At 35.9% G+C, this 16,548-nt stretch overlaps 1 protein-coding gene across 12 annotated transcripts in view; it reads right to left on the bottom strand.

Moving 5' to 3' along the window:
• Positions 1–16,548, bottom strand: part of LOC143244235 (plexin-B-like) — a 170,989-nt gene that overhangs the window by 46,969 nt on the left and 107,472 nt on the right. Inside the window, exon 1 of one of the 12 annotated variants that reach the window (XM_076488540.1) lies at positions 10,604–11,113. The exons of 10 other annotated variants lie outside the window; for them this stretch is intronic. The gene's annotated coding sequence lies outside the window, so the exon portion shown is untranslated. Of the gene's footprint in view, positions 1–4,056; positions 4,338–10,603; positions 11,114–16,548 lie in introns of those variants that run through there. One more of the 12 variants, XM_076488537.1, reaches the window with a different exon arrangement.

Genomic DNA, 16,548 nt, shown 5'->3' with positions numbered 1-16,548 from the left:
TTTGTTGTTGTTCTTTTTATTAAAGAAACCTCAAACTAATCATTATAACACACGTAGAACACCAGGAAATTATTTTTCTGGTACTACATGCAATCACAATGAAGATACTGAGGAAGTTGTATTCCTAGCCGTTAGATGGTGCTCATGTTTCTTTACAATTTTGTCACTGTTTTCTACTTTTCAAGAACTAATGACCCAAATGTAGTATTTTATTACTCATAGTAAAGAGAAAAATGTGGAGGCTTATATTTACTGCAGAACACTACGAACCATTAAAAATAATAATAAATGGCAAAAATTAAAAATATCCAGTTTTAGTAACAGATATTTTCTGTGTTTGCAAGCCCATGACCACAAATTGGGCTGTCTGTGTTCTGCCCATCATTGAAATTGAAAACTGAATTTTAGCATTGTAGGTGAGCTGTAATTAGGAGGATCTACAACGGTGAAAACCCGTTTAAAATTCAACTTTCCCATTGACAGAGATCGAAAATTTCCGTCTCTCCCTCGACAGTTTTCGTAAATTAGCAATAGCTAACACAAGAAAAATGAGTATTCTTTGGCAAACAATGTACGTTCAAATATACTTTATGAGAATAAATAATCCACAGATATCTTCGAACAGATTTTCGCAAAATTCAACAGACAAACAACCAGGTTATTAATAATCTAACAGAATCCTCTACCTTGCGAATTAACAGTCTAGTTTGAATAATCCAAACGAACGTACAAATCATTTTATCAATTACCATAAACGTACTTAACTCTGAAGTACAACTTCCTTCCGAAGTCAGCGCTTGCCCATTCATGCACTAGGCTTTCCTAACAGCTTACAAGTCCATACACAACATTTTGGAAAAGATTTACAAACCTATCATTCTTACACTTAGTGTTAAAACTGTTTTTAACAAAACACCAGTTTAAACCAACTAAGAAAGAAGACTTTAAAGCTAATACAACTCATTGTTTTCAACCAGCAGAGAAAGCAAAATATTTAAATTCCCTTTAAAACAACGAACACAACATTCTGATCACACTAGTCTTAGTCTCTCTTACGTTTCTCAAACTAGGATACGCGAAAGATATCCACGGATCCGCGAGTCATATATATATATGATTTAAAAAAAAAAAAAAAAATTTCAGACGAGTTCATGAAAGATTTGTTTTTCGTGAAATTAAGTTAATATGAATTAAAAAGTTTAATTTTAGCATACAGATTTACACGTAAACAAAATCCTGTTTGTTTTTCAAAAAAGAAAAGGTAACATTACCGGCCGAACGCTCTGGTCATGCTGGGCCTCCTACATAAGTGCAAAAACAAGTAAAATTATACGAACGTAAGCGATTATTGTTTCCACTGTTTCAGTAGGCATTAAAACTACAGTCGTACGCTGTTCTAAAGTGTATTTATATGTTATGTGATACACACACGTACACACATTATTCAGCAACATTTGGAACTATTTAATAAGGAAAAATATTGGGTTTTGAAGGCGTGTTCATTTAAACATGTATTTAAAGTACTTTAGTACCATTTAAGGTTACGTTCACAAACGACTGTACTCTCACGTTCAAACATGTTGCTGGCTCATCCACCGAGTCATTGTTGAATGTGATTGAAAACATGTTGTTGGCTTATCCACCGAGCCATTGTTAAATGCGATTAATTTGTCGCTATAAAAACTAAACATTTGTTTCAATGCATGTTTTCTAATGCTCACCAAAATCTGTATCTCGATAATAAGAAAACAGTTACATCTGCGTGAAATGATTCCTTCTAAAACTAAATTTTATTTTATCTGCTAGTTGTATAACCAGTTAGGATAAAAAATTAGGTAAACTAGAAAACAAGAAATCCAATACCTTTCTTTATCATTGGTTTCGGTTTTAAATGCATGGCGGCTGCACAATCTCTACTGTGCCCACGGAGTTGATCGAGCCCCAAATTTTAGGAAAATAAATTTAAGTTTAACGTTCAGCTGTCCAAGGAGGAGGTGAAAGGGAGAAATGAGAAGCAAGGGGGGGGGTGCTGTCTCCAGCATCACGTTTAGTTTATTTAGACAACCAAAACTGTTTGGCATTCACTTACAAGAAGTGTAACAAGGAAGGTTCAAATCTTTTTAATGCTCTATAACTGATGGTTAAACCTTGTGTACCTGTCTCTTAATAACATCTCTGATATAAGGTTAAAATAGTGAAATATTTAAGTTTTAAGTTAAAGAGCTAGATAAAACATATCCCTATTACAGCTATCATCAAAATGTGCACTTGTAACCTACATCTGTAACAAACACTACAGCTATCATCAAAATGTGCACTTGGAACCTACATCTGTAACAAACACTACAGCTATCATCAAAATGTGCACTTGGAACCTACATCTGTAACAAACACTACAGCTATCATCACGATGTGCACTTGTAATCTACATCTTTAGCAAACACTACAGCTATCATCACGATGTGCACTTGTAACATACATCTTTAAAAAACAGTACAGCTATCATCACGATGTACACTTGTAACATACATCTTTAAAAAAACAGTACAGCTATCATCACGATGTACACTTATAATCTACATCTTTAACAAACAGTACAGCTATATTATAGACAATAGACCCGAGGGAAGAAAGCGAGAAAGAAACGCTGTCACAAGATCTTTGAATCAAATCAAGATTTCGAACATTGAATCAAAGAGCTGCCTGGATATCGTATAAAACACTCACACCGCTGAAAGTTTGAAGAGTTCTCAGCAGCATCACTTTTCGAACCACGGACTCTTCATTTCTCACTCCGACAAGCTAACCACCCGGCCACGACCGATCCTCGCTCCTAGGAAGTATTATTGACCAAAGACAGTTTGTGATAAGTACAAAAGTAGTATTCCAAAACAGAGACTGCGTTTAGTCACCGTAAATACCCTGAACAGTTTTCTCGACGCTTGGTTCTACTAACGTAGTGTAGTGTTGATAAATATAAACACTTAAAAGGCTCTACTGCTGCTGAGAGACAACGTCCGCTGGAAGTGGATATGTTACAGGTGTTTTCAGTAAACCTCTGAAAACTCGTTACTTTTCTAGATAACTTTCCATCAGAGTGGGCTATCTTTTATTGGCCTTCCGAAATAAAGAAACTTCGTATATTTAGGTGATGATTTACTGGTTCCCAATAAGGCAGCTAGGAACCTCAGTTATCAGTCCCCCATGTGTTAATTTGTTATAAACCACAAGCCAGGTTTCCATAATTTAGAAGACCACAGTAAATTATATTGAACACTACAAAGAAAAAAAACTAAAAAAATAACTCAAACAACGTCAAGCTCGACAAGGTGTCCAGTAAACCAGGTATTTTCAAACAACGTCAAGCTCGACAAGGTGTCCAGTAAACCAGATATTTTCAAACAACGTCAAGCTCGACACGGAGGTATGACAATGTATTCGGAGTATACTTCTTACAGCTAATATTCGATAAAATGCGGTTTGAGTTTGATTAATGGAAAACTGGGTGGATATCCAACTTATAGATGTATCTCACGATACTTTTTAAAAGGTGTGATATAGCGATACGATACGATACTTTTTAAAAGGTGTGATATAGCGATACGATACGATACGATTTATGTATCCTGACAAAGCTTAGTAAGTTTTCAGTAAACATTGTGTATCATTTGTACAGAGAAAATCAGAATTTAGAAAGTATTTTTAATAAAACTTATTGATTCAATAAAGAAAGATGGATATTGTGTTTTACATGTTGTCTCAAAACCATTACGTACAAAGTAACATACATTAACAATAAGAAAATAGAGATATTAACATTATTATACTTTCCTTTCCACATATAATTTAATTGACTAAAACTTAGAATTTATATAGAAAAACATGTTAAAACAGGGCCTCGATCCCAAGAGTATACCAGAAGTAGACGCTAGCTCTTAGATTTATTCTGTGAATCAAGAACCTTTAAAGGAAAACAATCCAGAACTTCATTGAGATGTAAAGCCAAACATTTCTTTCCGATAAAACACTGTGATAAAACATTATTCTGTAACTTACCTCTCTTGGTTTGTTGTTCTCCAAGTCGTCAGTATTATATATGGAGTTTGACATGCATTTCACGTATCAATTTTTCCAATGCATGAATGTGACGCGTTTTTCCGTATACTACGTGACGGGCCCTTCACCCTACCTAGCCCAGCTTCTGCCGACGGCAAGAGAAGAGGAAAAAGGCCACAATTGTTCAGCAAACTAAGCACCACAGTAAGCGCATGAAATAAAGTTGGAATCCGCGGAGACTAGAGTCATTCCCGCTAGAACTCCCCAGGCTTACTGTCAAGAGTTCGACAACTGTAGCGAAGTTCCTCTAGCTATTAGCAGCATCAGAACTCGGGCTGTCCTCCGGCAGGGGGCGGGTCTATATAGTCCCCTCCTCACTCAAAACCTGACGTGTGCACCGAGGGAAAAATGTGGGTAGTGAGACAAAGCGGTGGGTGGTTAACTCTAGCATCTATTTTCTAACGCGCTTGTTTAACATAGTTGTGCCGAAATGCCTCGAAAGTTTATACAGACACATTTACACGAACCCTTCTTACTGCTAAGCCAAACCATCACCTTCTGAAACGTAAATTATAAACATTCACACTTTCCACATTCTCGGGCAATTGGGGTTTTGCCCGCGAAATTTCATAAATAAATACCGTACAGCTTGAACGATGTACGAGTCACATCTCTGTAAAATAGTTCACAATAAGACCCCGAGTCACATCTCTGTAAAATACGTTCACAATAAGACTACGAATCTAAGCTTATTAAAATACGTTCATAAGAAGACCACAAGTCAAAGCTTATTAAATACGTTCATAAGAAGACCACAAGTCAAAGCTTATTAAATACGTTCATAAGAAGACCAAGAATCAAATCTCAATTAAATACGTTTATAATAAGACCGAGAGTCAAATCTCAAGTAAATACGTTTATAACAAGACCATGAGTTAAATGTTGTTAAAATACGTTTATAACAAGACCATGAATCAAACTTCAACGAAATACGTTTATAAGACCAACAGTTAAATCTCAAGTAAATACGTTTATAATAAGACCATGAATCAAATCTCAATTAAATACGTTTATAATAAGACCATGAATCAAACCTCAATTAAATAAGATTATAATAAGACCATGAGTTAAATGTTGTTAAAATACGTTTATAACAAGACCATGAATCAAGCTTCAACGAAATACGTTTATAAGACCAAGAGTCAAATCTCAAGTAAATACGTTTATAATAAGACCATGAATCAAATCTCAATTAAATAAGATTATAATAAGACCATGAGTTAAATGTTGTTAAAATACGTTTATAATAAGACCATGAATCAAACTTCAACGAAATACGTTTATAAGACCATGAGTCAAAGCTTATTAAAATACGTTTATTATAAGATCATGAGTTAAATCTTATTAAAATACGTTTATAATAAGACCATGAGTTAAATCTCAATTAAATAAGATTATAATAAGACCATGAGTTAAATGTTGTTAAAATACGTTTATAATAAGACCATGAATCAAACTTCAACGAAATACGTTTATAAGACCATGAGTCAAAGCTTATTAAAATACGTTTATAATAAGACCATGAATCAAACTTCAACGAAATACGTTTATAAGACCATGAGTCAAAGCTTATTAAAATACGTTTATAATAAGACCATGAGCCATATGTTGGATGGCATTACCGTGTTTATAAGTCCAACATTTTTATTGAACAAGATAAAACGTTAATTTTTTCTTTACATAACATTTGGTGCAGTTTTTAAGTGTTTATCTTTTTTTTTTAATAAACACAAAAGTGTAATTTCTTCCATTAGCGACACAGTGTTAAAAGTTTTTATTACGAACTTAGTTTGTCAATATTAAGATATTCCTAACACTTTTGTGAACAGAATCCATTGTACATATATCATTCTAACATCTTGTTCTGTTGAAACCGAAACATAAACCTCCATATATTAATTACCCCGGCAAGAAATTTGTGCTTCTACATTGCTCAAATGAAATCCCAGCGTGTTCTTCTGTATACTACTTTAGGTAAACCTAAAAATCTCTGCACTGATGTAGGCAATGGCAAAATAAAACCATAAACTAATCAAATGCATCACTTGTCGAAACTGTCACTTCCAGTGATTGGTGCATACCAAAATGGCCAATATAAATCGTTAAAAATGTTTCTTTGGGGATTAGCGGATATCACCAAGCAACTTTTTTGTTGAAGTGTTCGCATTTAGTGACTGTCTATACTTACAAACTTGTGACTACGTGCAGTTTTTGTTAAGTTTAAACATACAATATGAAACTTTTTTTTCTTTCCAGAAATAAAGGTATAGATTCGATATCATTGGCACAAATGTATAACTATACAGGCGAGATGTCATTATGTCAGCAACGATTAGTAATGTCCCTAGTAAAGGCAGTTTTAATCATTATATATTTCACTACCGTTAGACGGCTCCTCGTGCTGCGTCATTTCGTGCTTTGAGAAGACAAAACCATTTTCGCACCCAATGATAAATGTTGACACTGCTTGTATCAGAGTCTACAGAAACAACAGATGGAAATCACGTGCCACTTTTAGCTTCAGTGTCATTACCCCAGTTTGTCCAGTCCTCTAGACTTTCTAACATCTACTAAACAGTTCACAGCAAGGGGTTTTATTTATCTGTACATCTCCAGCGGCGCCAAGATTAAACGCCAGAGCTCCGCTGACCGATGGTCATTTAAATTCCATTTCGAAAAACAAGACACCTGTCCTCTCTGTAAACACCTCCCTGTAGCTTTTGTAGGAAAGAGATCTACTTTTAATATGGCATGAGAATAAAGAAAACGTTGAATCGTGAGAAAAGATATTTCACAATATTCAATAAAAGATAATTCATAATATTCAGTAATTGTCCTAGGTAAATTCCTGTTGTATTCCGTATCTTTTGTCCTATAGTCAAGCAACACAGATCAAAGCCCCCTTACTAAGGAGGGTGGTTTACCCAAACCCAGACGTTTAGCAGGAAGTTCTTGTCTACCCATTATCGTTCTGTTCATGTACACTATATCTCCTCCTAATTACTCCAGTATTGGTGGTCGCGAGTTCAGAGTTTCGGAAAATAAAATCAGAGTGCTTTAGGTTGTGTGTATACATCGTTTTATGTTTTAACTATTTGGTTCCTTTATACAAAACAACTAACACTTCGTGTGAGGCAAAAACATGTTTTGAAAAAGGAAGAGAAGGTTGGTGGTTCACAGATGTTGTCACGCGTACAAAAATAATTCGCTGGCTAAGCTTTCGGTTGTTTTGTACTTAAACCTCAAATTAAGCTGTTTTTTTAAACTCTCTTTATTAAGGGAGTTCTGGTTTAGTAACGAATATGAAACAATCAACAACACTTTGAAAACGTATTTTATTTCTAGAAATACACACATTTCAAAATCACTCCAACACTCCTGCTAATTCCAAAGTTTAGAGTATTTCAGAGGTTTGGTCAGCAGAACAACTTCCAAGTACGATAGAATATCTTAACCCTCACATTACACACTTGTTCATCACCAGCTGAGTTCACATATTCCTTACATTTGGCAGTTTTTTCGTTTGAACCTGTTACGAGATTCATAAACGACAAAAGTTGAATAAAATTAGCCAACTTTCCTCGTAAAATACACAAGAAATCCATGTGAGATACACACTGTAATGAAGGTAGTTTTTAATCTTTATTTCTGTGTTACTTTATTTAGTACCCTGGAATCGGAGGACAGTTGGTATTTGTCGCGGATAAGGAGGTTCCAGAGACAATTCTAAGCCCTTGAAACAACAGCGTTTAGCCAACAACAATTGTGAATATCAGACAGTGTTGATGACTTACTGAAAGCAAACCGGAAAAGAAAGTCTTTAAACATGCAGTTTTTTTTTATCATACACCTGCTTTAAATTTAATAAATCAACTTCATTTAGTCTGGAGTATATTCGGTGTATTTATTGTAACATAGTGATAATTGGCTAAAACCGCCCTTTAATTATCTTCTTATACCTATGACATTAAATTATCTTTCTTCCCCCCACACTAGCTAATGACTCAGTAATATGAAAGTAAATTGTATTACGGAATATCCGTGACACCCGTTCAGACTGGATAGGGTTAATTCTCAAGTGTAACACCATATCTTAAGAATGTACGTATCCATTTTAATCGAAATACAAGTGTAAAAAACAATAAAGTCGATTTCTCTGGGCCCTTTCAATTCTAGGATCAGATTAACTGCGCTTTTTATCTATGTCCTTGCCTTTAACCAACAAAGTTCTGGTCATTGAATAAATACGGTGCACATATAGTACAAAACATTACATATTTGGTTCGTTTTCGCGCTTGTTCGTATCAGATATTCGCGAAACGCTACACGAGAACTATTTGTAGTCGCCAGCGCATTTCCACAACCAGCTCTTAAGCTGCTGCTACTGCTATCGGACCAAACAGTGGAATTTAACTGTTACTCTTATAACGCACCTAAGGTCCCAAAATGCGCAACGTGATGGTTTTCTCGCAATAACGAGACGCAAACCACTCCATCCAATACAAAAGTAAATAAATCTTATGTTGTAATTGATGTAAAACAGTTTTGTTTTGATCATAAAAACAGAATACTTATGTGCAGTAGTTCGAAGTAAACAAGTTTACAAGGAACCAATAAACTGTTAAGATAGCTTTTCCATAATAGCCTATCCAAAAGGATGATAAGTGGTTTATCTCTTACGTTCGATCAATACTTTCTAGCTAGTACTGTGGGCAGTGAGTAAATCCCTTAGTTCAGTTGGGTAGTCGTCGTTTTCTGACACATTACAGTATACAAAAATATAGAAACTTTGTGAGAGGGAACCACGGTAATCGAAATTCTACAACTCAAATGCAAAACAAAACTTTTAAAATATTTCACTGCTATTATTTACATGGGGTTCGATCCCCAGAAAAAAAAAAAAAGACTGAGGAAAACAAGGGATCTCATAATGAAGGTATATTGGATTAGCGATACCAGTGCAAATAAAATACGTTATTACAGCCAGTTTGCGCACTAAATGACCCATATCAATGCTGTAGTAGTTTATTGATAAAAGTTATTAATTTTGAAAACAAGACAAATTGGAGCATGTGGTTTTTATTCTTTAGTGCAAAGTTACGCAATGGGCTATTTATGCTCTGCCCACCGTGAGACAAAGCACTCACTGCTGAACTACTGGGAAGTGAGGATTTATATCAAATTAATGAAAATACTTTATTTATATGTAGGTTTCTGCCCTATGATGCACAATGTTAAGTTTACCAACTTAAAATCCGGGGTTCGATTCTGGTGGGTACAGCAGAACGCCCAATATGGCTTTGCTTAAGTAAATAAAACTATACGTTTTGTAGTAAACAACTGTACGTGAAAGCCCTAAGCTTGATTTTGTAATAATGATCCTAATTACGCTGTATAAATAATAAAATGAATACCCGAGGTCGACGCTACACGAAAGTGACGTTTGATGCTGCGCGTAGCACAGGTCCCTTCGAATCGGACGAAAGGTACGTGTGCTGGATCTTATATTCCAACGATGTTAATTTCGTTTTGCCTAATCTCGCAATACCAGGTCCTCTGCCGTAATGAAGGTTTTACTTGTTTTTGAATTTCGCGCAAAGTTACACGAGGGCTATCTGCGTCAGCCGTCCCTAATTTGACAGTGCAAGATTAGAAGAAAGACAGCTAGTCGTCATCATCCACTGCTAAATCTTATGCTACTCTCTTAACAACGAATACTAAGATTTTCCGTCACATAATAACGTCCCAACGGATGATAGGGCTAGCATTTTTGGTGTGACAAGTATTCGAACCTGTGACTCTCGAATTACGAGTCGAGCTACCTAACCATCTGGCCATGCCAGGCCTCTTTAAAACGCAACAAAGGGTTCAAAATATTACATTCAATACGCCCTAGTCTAAGTTTTTTCGTACACTTGACATGTATAAGGAGATGCGGGTCTGGATGAAGTGTGTACGGTTGGTCTAATCATAAAGTCATGGATCATGACGCAAGACGTATATCATGGTCCAACCATAAAGTCATGGATCATGATGCAAGTCGTATATCACACCCAGAGCGACTAAACAAAGAAAAAATAATTAGTGCTTGATCACAAACGGTTTCTAGGAATGAAAATTAGGCTAAGGACAGACGCGAGACAGCTATAAGTTACTAGTCTCTGGGGCATACACCATCTGCGCCGGCGTTACGAACTTGGGTCATATCCGAAACTAGCTAATATACCGAGCATGCTAGGTTATATATAGATTAATTTTCTCTGCGAGTTGAAATAAAGACTTGAAATACGATTCGTAAATAATTTGATAATGAAACGTGCGAGAGCCAGCTAGAAGGCTCGGGCAGAATAATGGAACACGGTGGGCTTTAGATTGAGCGTTTGTTTGCAGATCGAAATATGACCTTAGCTTTTATCAAATCGTAGTGATGAACTAATTAAGGTCACAGAGTTCTACCGCGTTCAAGATAAGACACATCAGAACTTACCTGATTAATTTTAAGCCTCTATAATATAAACCGGGGAAAAGTAGGCTATCTGTACAGGATTCCACTTTGAAGTCTGCACAATATCTTGTATACCGTAAAGTCACCTCTGCTGAAACAAGTCTTTAATGACGGATTCAATTCCACTTCACATAATCGCCCTAAATGTGCTGGAAATAGATTGAGGTGTCCGGTAGAAAGCCGTGTTGGTACGAAGATTTAAAATAAGATCGAGTCGTCGTTGGTCGACGAGCTGCTTTAATTTGCAAAAGCGCCACCTATTGCCTCCCGAAATACTAAACTTCGTGCTTCTTTACTTTATCTTACCCTCACGCTAAAGTAGATTTGTAAATACGAGATAAATCTAACCACGCTCTTCTCCACATAAGAATAATCTCATTTTACGATATCCACAACAATATGTGCTTATCTAAAAACCACATTTGCCTTTACCGAGTTGTTTTTAAAGTTTCGGAAGTGCTCTTAGCCTCCTCCGTGCCTTCCTGGCACCCCAGCACGGCCACGAGTTATCAGTGGCGTTACCTTCAGTGTAAAGCTGGCTCTCTATCCACTCGACAAAACCTCTCACTCAGTGGCTGACGAGAGGCCACGTTCACTGATAAGCTGCTTTCTCGATAAAACGATAATCTTAAACTCGTAGACTGTCGGCGACGTTAAGAAGTGTTGTTTCCCGGCTCAGAGCAAAAGAATGTGGTTATTCAGATTGTCCGTACATCCCACGTAGCGAACAAATCGAAATTAGTACTTTCTAGAGCTTACGATAACTCCGTGAAAATATAATATAATATATTATACAATAAAGATTCGTTGCTCTGTTGTTGAGAGGTATAACAAAGACGGTAGTCTTAACTGTAACTTTAATGACTCGACTATCTTACACAACTAGAAATCAAAACAGACCTGAAACTTTATAGATAATATTAAATCTTACTTCTTTAAGTCTTTCATTATTCGTTATGAAACTAACGGAACCATAGTGACTTGCAATAAATTATATTAATTAATAAGGAACAAGCCTTATTATTTCACAAACGTGACGCTAGGTGAAAGACCACAAGGAAGCTCGAGTGTGGCCAGTTGGAATCAGTTAAAATAGTTTGAACGACCTCTGTCTCATCACTATAAAATTTACAATATAACTGTTTATAAATAAATACATTTTTAGTAAAAAGTTACGTTAACACAGAGATAACTTGTAAATAATCGTAATTAAAAAAACACGAATATAAAAGAATATTCGAAGAAACGAAAAGATTCAATTCCTGCAAGACCACACCTATACTTAATCATTGTGCCCGGCCTGGCCAGGTGGTTAAAGCACTCGATTCGTAATCTGAGAGTCGCGGGTTCGAATTTCTGTTACACCAAACATGCTAGCCCTTTCAGCCGTGGGGGCGTTATATGTAACGGGCAATCCTACTATTTGTTGGTAAAAGTATAGCTTAGTTGGTGGTGGGCGTCGATGACTAGCTGCTTTCCATTTAGTCGTACACTGCTAAATTAGGGACAGTTAGAGCAGATAGCCCTCGTGTAGCTTTGCGCGAAGTTAAATAAAATACAACAAAAACAAATTTATTCATTGAAAATAATACCCTAACCCTAATCCCGTTATTAATTCTCTTACGGGAACATTTCGGACATGGCGATTTATTAACAGAAGTAAGTAATCAAAATATTTAGAGAAACCATCATGGGACAGATAAGCAAGAAGACAAACCGATAAGTTAATTTACACTTGTGTGTGTTAGATATTTAACAAAAGTGAACTGTGTAACCTAGTAACCAAACCTCTTTCCAAACTACGTTATAACGTTGTACGTTAGTTGCCTGTGTTATAAGTATGTATGTTAAGTGACATATTGGTATTATATATGTCTGTAGGTTGGAAATGAAAACACCTGATTCGTTGTCGTAGCCATTCACGATTACGTTTTGGTGTAAAATTGTTTGAAGACGGAAACTTGGTTTGGTTTCAATTTCGCGCAAAGATACACGAGGGTTATCTGCACTAGCCGTCCCTAACTCAGCAGCGAAAAACAAGAGGGAAGGTAGCTAGTCATCACTGCCCACCGCCAACTTTCATCAACGACTAGTGACATAAACCGTCCCATTATAACGCTGAAAAGGTAAGCATGTTCGGTGACGAGGACTTAAACCCGCGATCTTCAAGTTGCAAAAAGGAAACTTCGGAATCTTTTGAAATATGCAAAAGATCGTGAATATAAGATGTAAACCCTAATCGCAGGTGTCCATTAATAAATTAGGACCAAAATAGCTAACACCAGTGCGAGTGAAAGTAAATTGAGAAGAAAAATTGAAAAACAGTGGTGTGACTATTCTGGATAAAATAAGAGTATGCCACGTGAAAGCTGGTACTTTGCTACACTAGTAACACAGAAACAGTCTCTAGCAGACGAGGTTAAACAGAAACGCCGTGTCGTTTCGCTGTGTGAGGGCTGTGACGAAACCCAGCTCCATAAGGCGAGAAAAGAAAACAAACAGATGGGCCCTTACACAAAACGGACACATTTAATGGATACAGTACGGAGTTACGCCTACAACCAAGACCAGACGTGGTTTCTATTTTCACCGGTAATTTCTATTAAATGTTAGTAGCATAGGGAGTTCGTTATTCGACCAGTAAGTAGAATGCCTAATGGCAAGTCGGCTAAAATTTGTGGAGGGGTACAGAGAAACAGTTCTATATAGTTCGAAAACAAAATACGTGTTGGAACTATTCATCCGCAAGTAAAGAGTAACAGTACTAATAATAAATTTACACACAATGCCAAAATTCATGCCTTTCGACGCATAGCCTCTGTCCTACCCCCGTAATTTTATGCCCTTAAAATAGCCTTTGATGTTGACATTGAAAATTGCTTGTTCAATGGGGTTTGAAAAAGCACTTTTGAAGTTCATAATTTTACACGTAATACGATTAGACAGACAAAACTCTTAACCCACAATTCAACAAGGAACTCCACGCGTGCTCATAGTTATCCAAACTAATGCACCTGACGATTAAAACAAACAAGTACGAGACGAAAAGTAGTTCGTATAATCAACGACTTGCAAACAACTAAATCATAAACAAGTCTCGGAAAGTTTCTTAATATAATAAGAATATATAAAACATTACTATAAAGACCTTATTTTGTTTGTTTGTTTTTAGTTAAATTGTACTTTACAAATTATAAGTATTTATTTTAAAGAATAAATAAATGGAAAATGTGTGTTTTGGATGGATCCAGGATTACTGACTCTCACTTTAAAACAAATTAACTTTTGATGTTGTGTTCCTATTCATAAATACAGTTTTGTGAAAAATTACAACAATAAGACATAAATGCGATACTCAAATGAAGTCGACCATCAAAATTTCTCTAATTTTTATAAATATCTAAAGTTTTTTGAACGATAGTTCGATTACTCCAAGTTTTTCTTTACATGATTTGAATCATCATATTTTTTTGTTTTGTGTTCAAACAATTTTTTTCGTATAAGTGTCTTTTATATTTTGTAATCATTTTTTAAAAATGTTAGTCTCTTGTATTCAACTGAAAAATGTGTTTGACAATTGTTTTATTGAAATATAAACATTTCATTCTAATGAGACACCAATTTATGCAACAATGTATAATTTCTCATCTTGAAAAATATAAGATATAAGTACCAAATTACCTACCTAACTAGATTCTAACTTGCAAACAAACAAACTTTCAAGATGTCTTCAAAAAGTAATACAAATAAATAAAAGGATAGACTATATAAAAAAAAAAATGTTTGGGTGAGACATTGTCCTTTCTTCTAAAACCTGGTGAGACATCGTCCGTATCCCGTTTTGGATAGGTCATAATTCACGACACCGTAAGCAGGCTTCACCATAAAAACAAATACTTAGCTAGGAAAAAAAATTGAAAACATTTTAAATGTATTATGTGTAATACCACATTTCTATATTACCTTTTTTTCAGTCGTTTTCTCTGTATAATGATTCACTCCTGTTTAATAGTTACAATTATGTGTGTAACATTATTGATGTTTATCTGTTTAGATGCATGTCACGACACTGGTTTATATACGAAACTTAATTTGATAACCCAAGTATTAACGTACCACTTCCACTAAACCAACGCCTGACCGAACTTACGAAGATTGTTTGGTTTTGTTGGTTTTGAATTTCACGCAAAGCTACACGAGGGCTATCTGCGCTAGTCATCACCACCCACCACCAACTCTTGGGCTACTCTTACCAATGAACAGTAGGATTGACCGTCACATTAGAAAGCTCTTACGGCTGAAAGGGCGAGCATGTTTGGTGTGACGGGGATTCGAACCCGCGACCCTCGGATTACGAGTCGAATACTTGAACCACCTGGCCATGCTGAGGCTTAACTCACGTAGAAGAAAAAGTCCTCTATTTTATTTATTTAATCGTTATTCTGGGGTTAAACTTGTATCATGTAACTGGAGTTTAACAATTATTAGTAATAAATGTATTTAGAATGTTGAATATGTGTTTACAGATTTATGAAAATTAATGGAAACTTACATAATTACAAAGTTTTAAAACATAAAAAAACATGCTTAATGTAATACTTATTAAAAATGTTTGTGGTTCCGTCTCCTTATAACAGCTTAAGATCCCCCTATAAAGAACTGGCCAATGATAACACTAACCTTATTATATGAAAGGCTGCAGGTGAATAAAAACGAGATATACTTGAGAAACCATTACTGCTCTACGTTTTGTCACGCGCACACTGCTTATCGACCTATATTCAGAATCGCTAAAACCTCAGTGATGATACGACTGTCTAGAAATTTATTTTTGGATCGGAATTTCCATAATTTTCCCATTTGTTTCGAGGCACAGTTTTGGACGTGTAGTTTGCAAACTAGATATAAAGGATAAAAACACTTAACGTCAGGGCAGTGCACACCAATATCTTCAGATAAGAGCTCTTCACCTTCAACAAAATGTATTAAACAAGTACTGATTCTAACCTATTATTAAACATAATTATAACCAGATAATATGAACAAGATTACATAAAAAGAAATTCGTTTGTTTATTATGAATTTCCCGCAAAAGCTACATAAGGGCTATCTGTGCTAGCCTTCCCTAATGTAGCAGTGTAAGACTAGAGGGAAAGCACCTAGTCATCACCACCCGCCGCCAACTCTTGGACTACTTTTTACAAAATAAAAGTAGGATTGACTGTTATATTATAACGCGACTGCGGCTGAAATGGCGAGCACGTTTGGTGGAACTGGATTCGAATCTACGACCCTCAGATCGCTGCTTATATAGTTATTTCAATTGCTAGTACTTATATATTAAGCCCAACATGGCCAGGTGGTAAAGGCTCTCGAGTCGCATAGTTTGCGAACGCACGCAGGTTCCGAATTTAATAAAAAAACAAAGAATGAGAGAGACAGATGAACGACATGGAATGGAGGGATGACCAGACGAATATTTTATATTGACAAATTGCGTTCTAATCAATTACAGGATTATTTTTGTAAGAGGAGTGGCACCTGCTGGCACGGTTTGACAGCAGTCGTCACATGAATAGAAATATTAATATGGGAGGGTACTAAGTCCGCCTTCCACACCACTTTATCACGTTATTAGGGCTACGCAGAGTTACGGTTAATGAGTCTAGAATCTGACACTTACGTGGCAGCCACGATTAATACGACTAGAAAGAAGGTAGTGAATGCCACCAACTTGAATACACAGCAAAACCAATCTCTGTCTGGTAAATATTTTGATCTTAATTGCCGTGTTACATGTAAACACACGATGAAATATTAACGTGTAGCGCTTGTGCGCGCGCGCACAGATCACTCTTCTTGTTCAATTATATTGCTTTTGTAATTCTCTTTCGTCATATTCCAGTCACGTTCTGTTTGTCTTTTCT

Source organism: Tachypleus tridentatus, chromosome 2 (assembly GCF_004210375.1).
Source record: "Tachypleus tridentatus isolate NWPU-2018 chromosome 2, ASM421037v1, whole genome shotgun sequence".
Lineage (NCBI taxonomy): Eukaryota > Metazoa > Arthropoda > Merostomata > Xiphosura > Limulidae > Tachypleus > Tachypleus tridentatus.
The sequence above is the reverse complement of the archived record's forward strand: the minus strand, read 5'-3'. Positions and strand labels throughout refer to the sequence as shown.